This window comes from Perognathus longimembris, chromosome 2 (assembly GCF_023159225.1).
Source record: "Perognathus longimembris pacificus isolate PPM17 chromosome 2, ASM2315922v1, whole genome shotgun sequence".
In the NCBI taxonomy this organism is placed as follows: domain Eukaryota; kingdom Metazoa; phylum Chordata; class Mammalia; order Rodentia; family Heteromyidae; genus Perognathus; species Perognathus longimembris.
The window spans coordinates 93,585,289-93,600,938 of record NC_063162.1 but is presented as its reverse complement, the minus strand read 5'-3'; the positions used below and the strand labels follow the sequence as shown (position 1 = coordinate 93,600,938).

Genomic DNA, 15,650 nt, shown 5'->3' with positions numbered 1-15,650 from the left:
TTACATAAAACTCATATTTTTAAATTACAAAATCCTTAACTTGGCAAGTAATAGACATTAACCTTTAGGTTAAAGGTTCATTACTAAATGCTGAACGGAGTCATGATATGGTGATGAGATCCCTCTTTCTGTCTTGGACTCCAACTTGACCGACCTCTAGTTTCTGGTATATTTCTAGTCATTTTTTGATTGCCACCAAGCTCTGCCAACTGCATTTAGGTAATCTTTCCTGTGTTGCCTCTTTTGACTCTACTCCAACTGCTGTTATGAAGAGATTCATACATAGTATATAACATTTTATCACATGGGCTGATCTTATTTGTGAGTCAAAACTAGAATGACTCCATTTTCCTGCTTACCTACTGTATTGTTTATTATGGAATGTACTTCTAGATTCATTTTCAATGTGTCTCTCTATTTTTGAGAAAACTTTTTTCAAGGGTTAGAAGACAATGTGGTAGCAATCTTACACACTCAACATGAAGTCTTTCTTTACTCCCAAAGTTTATAGCTCAGAACTGCTACTCTGAAGGTCTTATTTTAGGACTGATGTTGTAAAGTTTGCCTGGGAAGTTCATCATTTCAAATGCTATTTTCTAGTGGGTTTTACCAGCTGCTCAATTGAAACGGCTATTCTGCTAGACTTTTTTTTTTTTTTTTTTTTTTGCCAGTCTTGGGCTTGAACTCAGGGCCTGAGCACATTACCTGGCTTCTTTTCGCTCAAGGCTAGCACTCTACCTCTTGAGCCACAGCACCACTTCCAGCTTTTGCTATATATATGGTGCTGAGGAATCAAAACCAGGGCTTCATGTATGTGAGGCAAGGACTCTGCCAATAGACCATATTCCCGGCCCTCTGCTAGACTTATTTTTTTTTTAAGTTTTTATTATCAAACTGATGTACAGAGAGGTTACAGTTTCATACGTTAGGCATTGGATACATTTCTTGTACTGTTTGTTGCCTTGTCCCTCATACCCCCCTCCCCCCTCCCCCTTACCCTTTCCCTCCCTGAGGTGTTCAGTTCACTTACACCAAACAGTTTTGCAAGTATTGCTTTTGTAGTTGTTTCTCTTTTTTTACCCTGTGTCTCTCAATTTTGGTATTCCCTTTCAATTTCCTAGTTCTAATACCAGTATACATGGTTTCCAATATACTCAGATAAGATTACAGAGATAGTGTAGATACAATCACAGGAAGGTGATACAAGAACATCATCAATAGTAGAAGCTACAGATACAATGGGACGTTGAAAGTAGTTACAACTGTGATCTGCTAGACTTCTTAACTAGCTAACTTATTGAAAAGATCCATGGACCTAAGCTAGGAAAATAATGTTTGAGAAGTTATCTCACAATTAATACATTGATAATCCTATAATACTTAGCTTTTGAGGTCTTACAGTGGTTTATCTGTTGGCATTAGAAGTCTCAAATTGTACATTTTCTGATACTATGTGAATAGTAATTGCTAATATCTTTCAATAGATAATTTATGAGAATATGCATTTCAGATTAATTGATTTGGCAATTTGTGTACAGGGTTATCTGCAAGCACTTTCTAGATATCTTGCAGAATCAAAGGAAGAAAAAATAGCTTTATCCATGTTTCTTTGAGGATATTTCTAAAACTAATGCTTTGGGGGTGAATCCTCAGATATGGAAAGACAAAAGTTATTTGGTTTTGGTTTTGCACAGGTAAGAATTGAACCAAAGGAAGACCTTATACAGGCTGGGGCACTGTTCTGCAAGTAAGCTATCTCCCAGGCATAAGTGCGATATTTTGATACCAGCCATTTAGTGAGATATTGATCTATAATCTCTTTAGTCTCTCTTCCATTTCTTTCTAAAAAGCAAAGAGATAAAAGTGATCTGAATGTAGATTCATGGTGATCACAAAATGAAAGGAAAACATTCTTTATAGTCAATTCTCAGAGAAGTGCTTTTAAATATATGTGATTTAATGTAGTAGAAAGCTACAGTGTATATATAGCATACTTATGGAGCCTGAAAAATTTCCCTTAATAGGTACAAACTTGGTAATACTCATTTGACTATCATTATTTTAAATGGTGACTGTTTTTATTTCAAATTTTGGGGGTTGAAGAAGCAAGGGCAAGCTCAATATTTAATTTTTTCTTAAATCTTTCCTGTTGCAAATATGATCAACACATATTTTTATGCTCTTACTCTGAAGTTACTTTTAAGCTTCATATTACTTGTATATAATGTCCTTATTGTTATAGTCACAATGTATTTAGTGTTCTACTCTCCATGTAAAGTTTACTAGAGCTTGTGTGTAGAGCCCAGTGATTGTACACACCATGGCAAATGCTGTGTGTGAATTATTTTTTCATTGGACTATCTTTTATTTTATTTATTTTTTATTTTATTTTTCTTATTTATTGTAAAAGTGATGTACAGAGAGGTTACAGTTTCATATGTTAGACCTTGGGTACATTTCATGTACTGTTTGTTACCTCCTCCCTCATTCCCCCCTTCCACTCCCCCTTTCCCTCTCCCCCCCCCCATGAGTTGTTCAGTTGGTTTACACCAAATGGTTTTGCAAGTATTGCTTTTGTAGTCGTTTGTCTTTTTATCTTTTGTCTCTCGATTTTGATATTCTCTTTCACTTTCCTAGTTCTAGGCAGCTTGTGAAACTCAATAAAAGAAATTCTATAAAAAGCCTTTGTGTGCCATCTTGATGAGTTAGCAGAAAGTATGAAATTTAAAATTTTTTAAATTTCTCCACAGGGAAAAAAATTACCAAGGGACTATAGGGAATGTGTTTTGTCTATGTATTTATAGAAAATTTGTATAGGAAACTTAGGGACTTTGAGGATTCAATGTTCTTTAAAAGCAATTTGGCAAAATGGTAGTTAATTTTATTAAGATTACTGGAGACAATAAAAACTTTAAGATTCAATGCTGTCACAAAACCATTGATGATCTATAGATAATTTATATTAAAGAGTTCATCTCCAGTACAATTTCTTCCAAATGATATTGATTTGTTAGCTGTTTCAGTTCTGTTGTCTACATTAATCAAGTTAAACCAAGAGGACAAGTTGGTCGGCACCATAACTACTCTACCTCAGGATTCAACCTAAGTCCCACCACCTTCTATACTTTCTGTCCCTTCTTCTTTCCATAAATAATCCATATTGCAAAACATATCAAGTGTTATTCTTAAATTGTTTGTACCATTTTTGTAGTTCTGTTGTAGTTGGGAAATACTATAACACAATACAGTTGAATAAAATAAAACTTTGCTTTTGTTTAATTTTTTTTAGCAAATGTTACTTATGCAAAATGGTAGGATTCACTGCGTTATTTCAATAAATTCATGTATTTATCATGTCCCTTCATACTATACTCTACACTGTTATTTCACCCAGAATCCTTCCAAAACTTCTAGAAGTCCCTCTTAATTCTTTCTGTATCCTTTCTTCTTACCCTTGCATGTTTCTAGTGACTACTATTTTTTTTTTTTATGGTCAAACTGATGTTACAGTTTGACAATACTGAGTTTGATGTTACTGAGGTTACAGTTTCATACATTAGGCACTGGATACATTCTTATGCTGTTTGTTACCTCCTTCCTCATTCCCCCCTCCCCCTCCCCTTTCCTTCTCCCCCCATGAGTTGTTCAGTTGGTTTACACCAAATGGTTTTGCAAGTATTGCTTTGTAGTCGTTTGTCTTTTTATCCTGTGTCTCTCGATTTGGGTATTCCCTTTTACTTTCCTAGTTCTAATACGAGTATACACAGTTTCCAACGTACTCAGATAAGATACAGTGATAGTGCAGGTACAACCACAGGAAGGGGATACAAGAGGATCATCAACAATAGAAGCTACGGTTTCACATGGCATGTTGAAAGTAATTACAACAGTGATATAACAGTCGTTTCCACAAAATGGAGTTCATTTCACTTAGCATCATCTTATGTGTTCATAAGGGTAGTGACTACTATTCTTTTCCTTATTTCTAGTTTCCTTACATGAATGGGGACTTGTTGCCATACATGAAGAGGAATATGTGGTATTTGGCTCTCTTTGTCTTTGTTTTACTTAAAATGTTCTTCAGTTCTGTCTCTGTTATTACAAAGGACAAGATTACATTGCTTTTCATGCCTGCAATACATACACACACACACAATATTTAAAAATGCATTACTTTTCATGGCTGAGTAAGAAATATAAATAAGTATATATGTATATATATATACACACACACACACACACATATATAGTATGTGTGTGTGTGCATGTGCATGTGTGTGTGTGTGCTGGTCATGGGGCTTGAACTCAGGGTCTGGGTGCTGTCCTGAGGTTTGAGCTCAAGGTTCATGCTGAGCCACAGCTCTACCTCTAGGATTTTGTTTTTTGTGTTTCAGGGGTGTGTGTGTGTTTGTGTGTGTGTGTGTGTGTGTAATTGGAGATAAGAGTCTGATATAATGGCTTCCCCAAATCTCAATCCTCCTTTGTTTTTTGCTTTTGTTTTTCTCTTTTTGGTCATGGTGCTTGAAATCTGGGCCTGGGCACTGTCCCTGAGCTTTTCAGCACAGAATAGAGCTCTATCACTTGAGCCACGGTGCCACTTCAAGGGCTGGATCATATGGTATTTCTATTTTTATTTGGGAGGAATCTCAATATTGTTTTCTATAATGGCAAAACTAATTTACATTCCAACCAATCACATAGGACTTCCTTTTGCTCCACATCTTCACCAGCATCTGTTAATTCTTGTCTTTTGGATGTCAGCCATTCTAACTGGGATGAAAACTCCTTCTGGTTTTGATGTGCATTTTTCTGTGAAATTGGGCTTTTTATTCCCTCCATGCTGTGTTGGCTGCTGGTACATCCTTTTTTTTTTTTTTAAGATGTTTATATTTAGTTTTTAGTGCACTTTTAGGTTAGATTTTTATTTTGGCATTCATCTTTTTTGAGCTTCTTACTGTGTATATCAATACTTCTTTAACGTACTACTTGCAAATATTTTATCCCATTCCGTAAGTTGTCGCCATATCCTTTTGATTATTTCTTTTGCTATGTTGAAGCTTATGATTTGCTATTATCCCATTTGTCCATTGTACTTTTATTGCCCATCCTTTTGGGATTGTACCTAAAATTAAATATTGCCTACCCTAGTATTAAAGAGTTTTCTTATAGTCATTTCATAATTTCAGGCTCAACCCTGAGATCTTTGATTCATTTTGAGTTGATTTTGTGTATGGTGATAGAATTCTATGTTGCTTTATTTTTCTGCATATGCATATCCATTTTTTTGCCAGCAGCATTTATTGGAACAGATCATCTTTTCTCAAATATGTGCTCCTGAAACTTTATAACAAGTCCTCCCAACGTACATCCTACATAGTTAAAAAATGGAACTTAGAGCCAAAATTCATGTACTCTTTCTAGATACATCATAATCTTTTCTTAATATATGATGAATTCTCAACAGTACAGAACCAGTCAGGGCTGAATGAAACTTAAAGGGTCAGACCAAGGTAGGAGAGTTTTATTTAGACATTAAATGTTTTAGTTTCATCCTTCCTTACAAAAATCTCTGATCAAGTATGTCTATATCTCTGCAAAATCTTGTCATTAGTATAGTTTAAGAAGCATTGGTTTTTATTATCAATCTAGTAATAGTGGACATAATTTTATTTGCATCTATGTTTTCCGTTAGTTTCCATTTTATGGTACTCATCAGTTATTCATAATATTTCACAGTATCTTATTGTAACTACTTATACTTCTTAATTGTCAAACTCCAGATTCAAAACATAGATATTTCAATAGCGTAGCATCACCTCTCTGTCCTGGAATTTAGTCCATCATTGAAGCTACAGTATATATAATAAGTAAGCTAATTATTCTGGCATGGAACATAAAACCTCATTTGTGATAATGGGATTTGACTTGCTTTCTTTCTCTCACTTTTAATAATATCATGTTGTTGATGCATCTGAATGCAATTATAATAAGCAGACTTTAGAAATGCTTTACTGTACTAGAAAATGTGGATTAGGATTTAAATTATTATTGTTTTTCCAGACATTGATTTTGGGGCCAATGCCAAATACATTTCTAGTTCTTGGACTGTGCTAATCAATATAACTGTGGGCATATGTTTTCAATATTAATTTTATGACTAGATTCTTTTTGTCTTAGTGGAAGCAGAACTTTTCCTTTCTGGTGTCTGTTGGGAGGGATGAATTATTTTGGAGGACACTAGCAGGTAAAAAACTAAAGACAAAAAATGAAAAACAATTTCTGTTTCCTTAGTTCATTCTTGATTTCCCTGCTTTACTCCTCCTAAAGAAGGAATGAAGATGGTGGGAAATGGATCCCCAAAATATACATGTCCCTTTCCTACTCATAAATTATTCATGTGAAGTGAAAAGTTATGAAACAGGTGATATGAATCTGACCTTCAAATAAATAATTTAAAAGAAGGTTGACTAAAACAGCTTAATAACCAGTAAGCCAATTATGTTTGACAAAAACTGTATCACATTTGTTTAGACATAAGATGCCCAAGGACAGTGTTTTTATGTGCAAGTAATTGCTTAAGGCTTAGTCTTGTGTAGGAGAGCCAAGGTATGAGTGTTCCTTAGAAAGCCTCTCAGACAAAGGAGCAAGTGTCTATGGCTAGAGTGAGTGAGGAGCATCTTGCTCCAGTGTGAGTGGAATGTCTCTCATTAGGCTTGTCTCAGCTAATAAATGAAGCTAATGTTTATGGGTTGGATTCTATTAAGCTATAAGTTAAGCCTTCAAAAAGCCAGTGGCTCATGCTTGTACTAAAGAGATTGAGATGTGAAGGTTGTGGTTCAAAGCCAGCCTGAGGGCAGGAAAGTCCAGGAGAGTTTTATCTCTAAACACCAAAAGTGGAGCTGTGGTTCAAGGGGTAGATTGCTAACCTTGAGCTGAAAAGCTCAGGGATAGTGCCCAGGCCCTGAGTTCAAGCATTAGGACTGGTACACACACACACACACACACACACACACACACACACACACACACACACACAGAATGAGAAAGAGAGAGAGAGAGAGAGAGAGAGAGAGAGAGAGAGAGAGAGAGAGAGAGAGAGAGGTTAAACTTGAAGATGTAGATATACTACCACTACCTGATCTCCAATTTCACAATCTGGGGCATTTTGAGTAAATTGTGAATTTTTGAATATATTAGAGAGTGCTTATCTGGAATGATATTTATTTCTTGATCTTATCAAATACATCAAAGAACATAAGAACACTATAAATAATTATCACATCTTCCCTTTGTAAATGCATTTAATTTCAGTTTTGAAAATACTTCATTGTAATGTACTTTTGGCTTAGGCTTTTGACTTTCTTAGGTCATGGGAACTCTGAAAAACTGCATATTGTAAAAATAAGAATTCAGAATTAAAAGAAACAACTGCATATTGTATACATAATAACCATCCAGGTGTGTTGATACCTTTGACTAGCCTGGAAAAAGCAATGGAAGAAAGAGAGAGGGAGAGGAGGGAGGGCGAGACTAAATGAGAAAGAAAAAGAAGAGACAGAGTAATATGCATTTTGAGAATAAATAAAATTGAAACAAATGTGTGGTTTAGAGTTCATAATTATACTCATTGAGTAATTATCATATTTATAAAATTGATATAATAACGAACACATCCTACGGACTTTAAAATCTACAACATTCTTTAAATGAAGTATCTATTACTATACATTGAATCCTTGACCTAGCATAAGACATGGAATAATTTGTAACCTTATTCATATCTAAATAATATTGGAATTAGTGTGTTATAGGAATATCAGATATTAGAAATCAAGCAGTCTTAGAATTAGAATAGGTTCATGCTCCTGTGTTAATTCATGAAAACGATAGCAGGTTCAGAGGATACTTTTTTTTTGGGGGGGGGGGCCAGTCCTGGGCCTTGGACTCAGGGCCTGAGCACTGTCCCTGGCTTCTTCCCGCTCAAGGCCAGCACTCTGCCACCTGAGCCACAGTGCCCCTTCTGGCTGTTTTCCATATATGTGGTGCTGGGGAATTGAACCAAGAGCTTCATGTGTAGGAGGCAAGCACTCTTGCCATTAGGCCATATTCCCAGCCCCCCAGAGGATACTTATTCTCAGCTACATATAGATGAAGCAAAAAGTAATCCCATGGTAGATGACTTTTATCTGTCTATAAGCACACAGCCCAGAGAATGGTGGCAGGGGTAATAAATGCTTTGATATCTCTACACTATTTCAGCTTCTTGAATTTACAGGAAGAAAACAAAACCCAGACATCAATACAACACTTTAGAGATTGTGCAACTTGTTCATACATGCTGATAGTTCATTTTCACATTCTTGAAAGTTTGCAATATTACATCCTCAGTAGAGATGAGAAACTGGTCTTCTTCAAGTTCACAAAGCAACTTCTTGAAATAGTAATGAGGCTGAGAATTGCAGTTTGAAGCCCGCCTGGACAGGAAAGCTCTATGAGTCTCCTATCACCAATTAACCACCAAAATAGCCAGAAGATGAGATATGGCTCATGTGGTAGGGCTCTAGCCTTGAGAAGAAAAGTTGAACACAAGGATGAAGCCCTGAATTCAAGTCTTAGTACTAGTACAAAACAATAATAACAAAACCCCCAGACAAATCTAATTAATCAATGACAGATTAAACAAACAAGAGTGAGCCTCATATCATCATAAACTAAATGTCTTCAAACACAAAAATTTACTATCCCACAGTTTTAAAGATCAATGTCTAAACTCAATTTCACTGGACCAGAAATAGTTTAAAGAACTCTGAAAAATTTCAGGTTGTGTGGATGCATATGTTCCCTGTATAAATTCTCTCTGGAGCCAGTTTGATAGCATCTCCTTTATGCTTTTGATAGCTTCCTAGGGTAGCCTGCACTCCTTGGCTTATGACCCCTTCCTCCCCTTCAACAGCAGCAGCTCAGCAACTTCTGTCCTCTCTGACTTCTCTTTCCTTCTTTATGCCATTGCTTTCTAATTTAGTTCTCTTGTCTCTTTGTTATAATTTCACTGAACCTGCTCGGATTACTTACATGGTCTTCCAGTTCTAATCACAGCTTAAAATTCCCTTATTTGATCACACTCAAATCCTAGTCCCATGTAAGGCAACCCATTAACATGGGACTAATACATGGGCATTGGACAGCCACATTTAATCCTGCCAAATATAAGGCCAATGTAATACCCCAGATGCAGTGTAGCAATGCAGGAGTGCACTATTATATCATACCATCAGTGTCATTTTGCTGTCTTTGAAGTTTTGGCTTATTCTATTGTAGCTACAAGATGACAGTCATGTCAGTACATTCTTTTTGTTGTTGTGATTAAGGCAGAAAAAAACTTAAAGGTAAAAGCACACTATTTCCTTTTTATTTCAGAAGCAAAGTGTCTCCCTTCTATCCCATAGGACCTGTCTATATTATAGCTGAATACCCTTATGATACTTACTGCAAGGGAGACTGAGAATATAAGTGTGCTTTAAGTTTTGAATCCCTGAGGATGTCAGGGTAAAGAGAGGGTTGAAAATAGGCATCAAAATAGGAGTCCCATTTTCTTTCTTTTTTTTTTTTTTTTGCCAGTCCTGGGGCTTGGACTCAGGGCCTGAGCACTGTCCCTGGCTTCTTCTTGCTCAAGGCTAGCACTCTGCCACTTGAGCCACAGCGCCACTTCTGGCCATTTTCTGTATATGTGGTGCTGGGGAATCGAACCCAGGGCCTCATGTATACAAGGCAAGCACTCTTGCCACTAGGCCATATCCCCAGCCCCAGGAGTCCCATTTTCAAACTATGGATTTCTCTTCATTTAATTCCAACAGAAAGGTGTTTTTTTTTTTTAATTTATTGTCAAAGTGATGTACAGAGAGGTTATAGTTTAATATGTTAGGCCTTGGGTACATTTCTTGTACTGTTTTCTTATAAAGTATTACAGAATCAGCAGAAGGAGTGGCAAGTTTATTGATGACAAAGTGCAACAATATAGCTAGGAACACATCACAGACTTTTCTAGCACAAATATTCCATCAGGACATGGAGGTTTCTGGAGGCATGCTATATTTCTTCCAGGGTAGCTGAAATGATGAATGGATTCAAGGAAATCCAGAGAAAGGGGAAAGGAGAAATTAATCTGTGAAGCTACCTCCCATATTCACCTCCTTTAAGGAGAGGGAGCAATTTGGGATGCCTAGCTTCAGTATATGGGCCACCATAGACCTTGAACTTCCTCTCAGCCTCTAGCCAGACTATGGAATTGGCAGGGTAGAGGTACAGTTGAGAAGTGAGTAGCATTGTTACAAGGGAAGAAATAGTCAGAAAGATCTAAGGTTACACATTTTTTTCCTATGCAGAACAGTTTTTGCTTTCGCTCTCAAAATACTGATTTGTCAATGTAGAAAGCTACCAGGATGCAGAGAAGGTGTTCAGAAAATATTGAACAGCCACCATTGCAGACATGTATCATCATCCATCATTCATGGATACTTGATTAACAAATGGTTCCTGTGCGGCTCCTTTCACAGGTCTCTAGTTTTTCCTTCTTTCTTCTGGAAATTATCATGATTTAAGTTTCTCAAGGGTGGTACTGACTCTAGTTTGATCACCAAGAAGTAATAGAATAGGCTGGGAATATGGCCTAGTGGCAAGAGAGCTTGCCTTGTATACATGAAGCCCTGGGTTCGATTCCCCAGCACCACATATATAGAAAACGGCCAGAAGTGGCGCTGCGGCTCAAGTGGCCTTGAGCAAACAAGCCAGGGCCCAGGACTGTCAAAAAAAAAGAAGTAATAGAATACTCAACAGTGTATGTTTGGATAAATATTGGTTGGATAATCCAATAAATAATGCCAGATAGCAAAAGACAAGATAACTAATAGTGTAAGTTGTTAGTTATTTCAAGATAAATATTTAAAAAAATCTTCTGAATTGGGTGTTTTTTGTTTTTTTTTTTTTTTTTTTTTTTTTGCCAGTCCTGGGGCTTGAACTCAGCACTTGGGCACTGTCCCTGATCTTCTTTGTGCTCAAGCCTAGTGCTCTACCTTGAGCCATAGTGCCACTCCGGCTTTTGCTGAGAAGTTTACTGGAAGAGTCTCATGGACTTTCCTGCTTGGGTTTGCTTTGTGTTAGGATTACAGGTGTGAGCCACCGGCAGCTGGCTGGCATATGGCTTTAACCAAAAAAGCAGAGTAAACATTCCACTGACACCAGGAAATTATACATGCATATATGGAATCTCTCTTAGTTCACTCATATTTCTAGAAAGCATGCTTATATGTGCATACATATAGGTGTGTATGCAAGCATATGGATTTCTGCTGACATTTTATTATTTTCTTGAGAGATCCACAAGACATTATATTAGAGAATCTCAGGTGTTAATTCTATCATGTCCAGATCTCTCCTGAAAGACATCTTTCTTCAGTGACCTGTGAAGCTGAACTTTCTAGATGGGATTAGTGGTGTTTACTGTTTCAGACTGAAACAGGATCCATTGGCCTGTACTAGCTAGTGCTTTACAATCTACACCATGTATTTGTGGTCACTGAAGTATTAGAGTTAACCCAGGGAGACAGGAAGTGGCATTAGAATTCTTCCTGTTCTAGTCTTTCTCAGAGATGGAGCTGGAGATAATGACAATGGTGCAGTTTGTCTGCATCATAGTATACTTTCGCTGTAGGCTGAGTTTTGCACAGAAAGCCCAAAAGGACATTTTTTGCTCATTCAGGGTGGATATTTCCCCATAGTTAACTTCCCAAAGGCCTTAGTTTCAACCCACTTGCCCTCAGCTATTTTATTGTTTTATTTGGGGGAGGGAGAGAGAGAGAGAGAGAGAGAGAGAGAGGAGAGAATGGGTTCTAGAAAGCATAATCCCATTTACCAAAATACCAAGGCAATCTGCACCTTATATCATATAATGATGTCTGAGGTAAGCTTAGGGAATTTAGTCATTTGTCCAGGGTTGTTTTTCCCATAACAAAGTCTGTAAATAGAATTATCAAGTCTATCAAATGTTAATTTGTCAAGAGAAACAGAATAGCTAATAAGGATAATTAGATTTATATTGTAAATACAGTATGATAGTGAAAGCTTCCATGTCTCTAAAGGAAGCATGACTGAAGAACTATCTGTAGCGGTTGCGAGGAGGAGAGGAGGGAGTCTTAATAAACCAAACTCTGGACTCTCTGGCTCGGGGTTAGAGATAATGCTAACAACGTTGTCATGTAAAGTTTTTCTGTGGGATATGATAGCTGAAGAGATGGCCCAGACTTTGGGATTCTGGTGGTTGATGTGGCTCACCTTCACAATAAGCATCCTCATCCATAATGCATAGCAAGGTGGCTGCCTGGCTCTCCTGGCTATTCTGGTGAAGAACAAGGATGAGAAGAACTGCTTCTTCCCTACAGGAGAAGAGCAGATGACAATTCGCTGGTTGATAGCCAAGGATTCCACTTCTAGTGGGTGAGGTGTCCAGGGATTTCTTGCAGTAAGAGGACATGAATCACATTAGTGTTAAAGATCAGCTGACTTTTCTTTTGTTGAATTTCTGAGAGAATTTACTAGAAACCCTGTACACTGTCCAGCTCTCCCCTTTCTTGTTTTCTCCTTCAGCATTTCCTCTATAACATTAGCTATAATTTTGAGAAGTTGATCTGAGATCAAGCCTTAAATTGCTCTTGTACATAGCAGTATCTGATATTTATAGGATAGATAAGTACATTTTAGGTTAGTGGGTGCAGATGTTCCCTTCAACTCCCTGTACCTCAAAGGTTCAGGAAGAGAAGGAGTAATTGCTAAGAGAATTAATTGGAGAGAAAGCTGCTGGCAAGAAGTCTCCTCCTCAGGAAACTTCCCCACTCATGCTCATGGGAAGAACAGCTGTATCGGCCACTTACCTTCCCTTTAGTTCTATGGGAATGATAGAATGCAGAGAAACTTTCTTGTGGCCAGTGATCAGTCTCACCCTACTATCCTTGAAGAACCACAAGTTAATTGGCTGGATCTTTAATCACTAGAACCATGATCAAATGTACACATTGTCCATTCTGACTTCTCCACTGACTATTCCCAGTTCTCTCTCATTCCACCAACCACTACTTTGCATTTTGTGCTAGTTCCCTTCTTCTCTTTAACTAAATATCTTTGTAATGATATATATAACACATACATCTTTGCAATGATATGTATTACATGTACGTAACATATTACATATATTGAATATCACATATATTATAACATGTACTATATTACAATATATGTGATATATCCTATACATATTTATTGTTGGTTTTGAAATTATAGTATATATGTAATCTTACTTCTTTGACATTTTCTTTGGTATTTTGTACACATATATGTTGCCATGTTGACTTAGAAAAACTGGACTCTTCCTGTATATTTTGTTACACTATGTAGTAAATATCACTCAGGTAAATGCTACCTGCTATAAATATGATTTTGTATTACTTTGCTATTTCCTTGTATGAAAATCTCAATGATCATTTACTGGGATTTAAAAAAAAAATTGGTCATGGGGCTTGAACTCTGGGCCTGGGCTCTGTCCCTGAGCTCTTCAGCTTAAGGCTAGTGCTCTACCACTTTGAGCCGCAGCACCACTTCCTTAATGATCATTTACTAATCCTATCATTTTGGTTAAGAAAACTGCTTTGAATTATTTTCTTACCATAAATAATGCTGAAACATACATCACACAGTTAGAAAATTTGCATTTAATCCCAAGGATTATCTTTAGCTAAGATCCTCAAAGGGGATTTTTAAAAATCAGAGTATAGATTGTTATAAACTTTTGATTACCAGTAAGTCTCCAAAATGGTGTATTTATATTTGTAAATATATGAATTTACTTATGACAGTCTGGCAATATTATATTGCCTTTTTTTTTTTGCTTGTCCTGGGGGCTTGAACTCAGGGCCTGAGCACTGTCCCTAGCTTCTTTTTGCTCAAGGCACACAGTGCCACTTCCAGCTTTTCCTGTATATGTGGTGTTGAGAAATCGAATCCAGGGCTTCATGCATGCTAGTCAAGCACTCTACCACTAGGCCACATTCCCAGCCCCTATATTTCCTTTTTATTTTATCCATTTGATAAGGAAAATTATATGACATTGAATTAATTTTTATTTCTTTGACTAATTTTATTTCTTTGAATTAATTTTATTTTACTCAATTACTCAGATAAACAAATAGGTTTATTTCTTTTGTTTTTTAAAATTTCTTACATTGCACTATTTAATCCTACCTGGAAATTATTTTGGAAAATAGAGTATGGTAGGAACTTAATGTTTATTCCCTAAAGGGATAAGAATTAGATTTATACATTATTAGATTATTGCTATCTTATGTGATACTCCCTTGATGTTAGTTATGAATTGCTATTTTCTCAGAGAAAGTTCTGGCCAAAGGACTCATGGATTCTAACAGTGGAAAGATACAGAAGACAGTAGCTTCTAGCCTTTCTAGAACTGATTTCTTTTCTCTTTTCTCTTCTTCTTTTTTTCTCTTCCCTTCCCTCATCTTCCCTTTTCTTTTCTCATCTACAAAATGAACCAGCAACAAGCAGATCTAGTTTTGAAAAGAAAGTAGTGTGCATTATCACTGCTATTGTCCCTACAACTTTTCAGACTATAATAAAACTGCCTCCACTACTCAGATGTGTTGAGATCTGGTTATGTTTATGATTGTGCTAAGTCCTTTGTACATAATGAAATTACCTACAGCTAATTTTCACATACATGATCCCGCTTTTATTGTCCCAGCTTTATAAGCCAACTAAATTGATCAAAGCTTAAACTGTAGATTTGTACTCCCCTTTCTATTGTGTATCTAGATAGTAAAAAAATAAGCTTGAAATAATATCCTTACATGAAAGATGCAGTAAATTTGTAGTGATTGGTATTAAATTTTAACATCCCACCTATCCCTGCAGCAATGTGTCTTGCTACTCTGTAAGAAAATGCCTGTTTTTCAGCTCAATTTTGTTATATTCTGATTAGAATAGGATTATAATTTTGTATGTTAAACTACATTCTTTGTTTGGCACTAAAATATTTTTTCTTTAAAGATTTTTACCAGATTTCTTATATTAGACTATTAGACTATCATGGGTTGCAAAGTGTAAGCAGTTTTCTGTGTCTGCTTTTCCTGTTGACTGAGAGTATTAGATCCAAATGGAGACCATAAGTAGTCCATTGCTGTGGCTCCAACCTGTGGTTGGATTTTCCCCTATGAAATATGAGTGAGAAAAAAATAAAGAATAACAAGAGCGAAGAACAGGTGTTTTTACATGTTCATTGTGTGGATCTTGGTTTCTGTATCAGGAAAAAAGAAATGATAGCTCTTATCAGTTCCCCCCTGCCCCCTGGGGATAAAAGGAGCTTTAAAAATAGAACATTGGGGGCTGGAAATGTGGCCTAGTGGAAGAGTGCTTGCCTAGCATGCAGGAAGCCCTGGCTTTGATTCCTCAGTACCACATAAACAGAAAAGGCTGAAGGGGTGCTGTGGCTCAAGTGGTAAAGTGCTAGCCTTGAGCAAAAGGAAGACAATGACAGTGCTCAGGCCCTGAGTTCCAGCCCCAGGACTGGCAAAAAAAAAAAAAAAAAAAAA

General features: G+C 36.7%; 1 long non-coding RNA gene across 1 annotated transcript in view; it reads right to left on the bottom strand.

Annotated features, from left to right (window-relative positions):
* Positions 1–718: 718 nt before the first annotated feature.
* Positions 719–15,650, bottom strand: part of LOC125346850 — a 28,522-nt gene continuing 13,590 nt past the window's right edge. Inside the window, exons 3-4 of the long non-coding RNA XR_007210046.1 lie at positions 7,133–7,140; positions 719–858 (exon numbers count right to left, since the gene is read on the bottom strand). This is a non-coding gene — a long non-coding RNA (uncharacterized LOC125346850). The remainder of the gene's footprint in view (positions 859–7,132; positions 7,141–15,650) is intronic.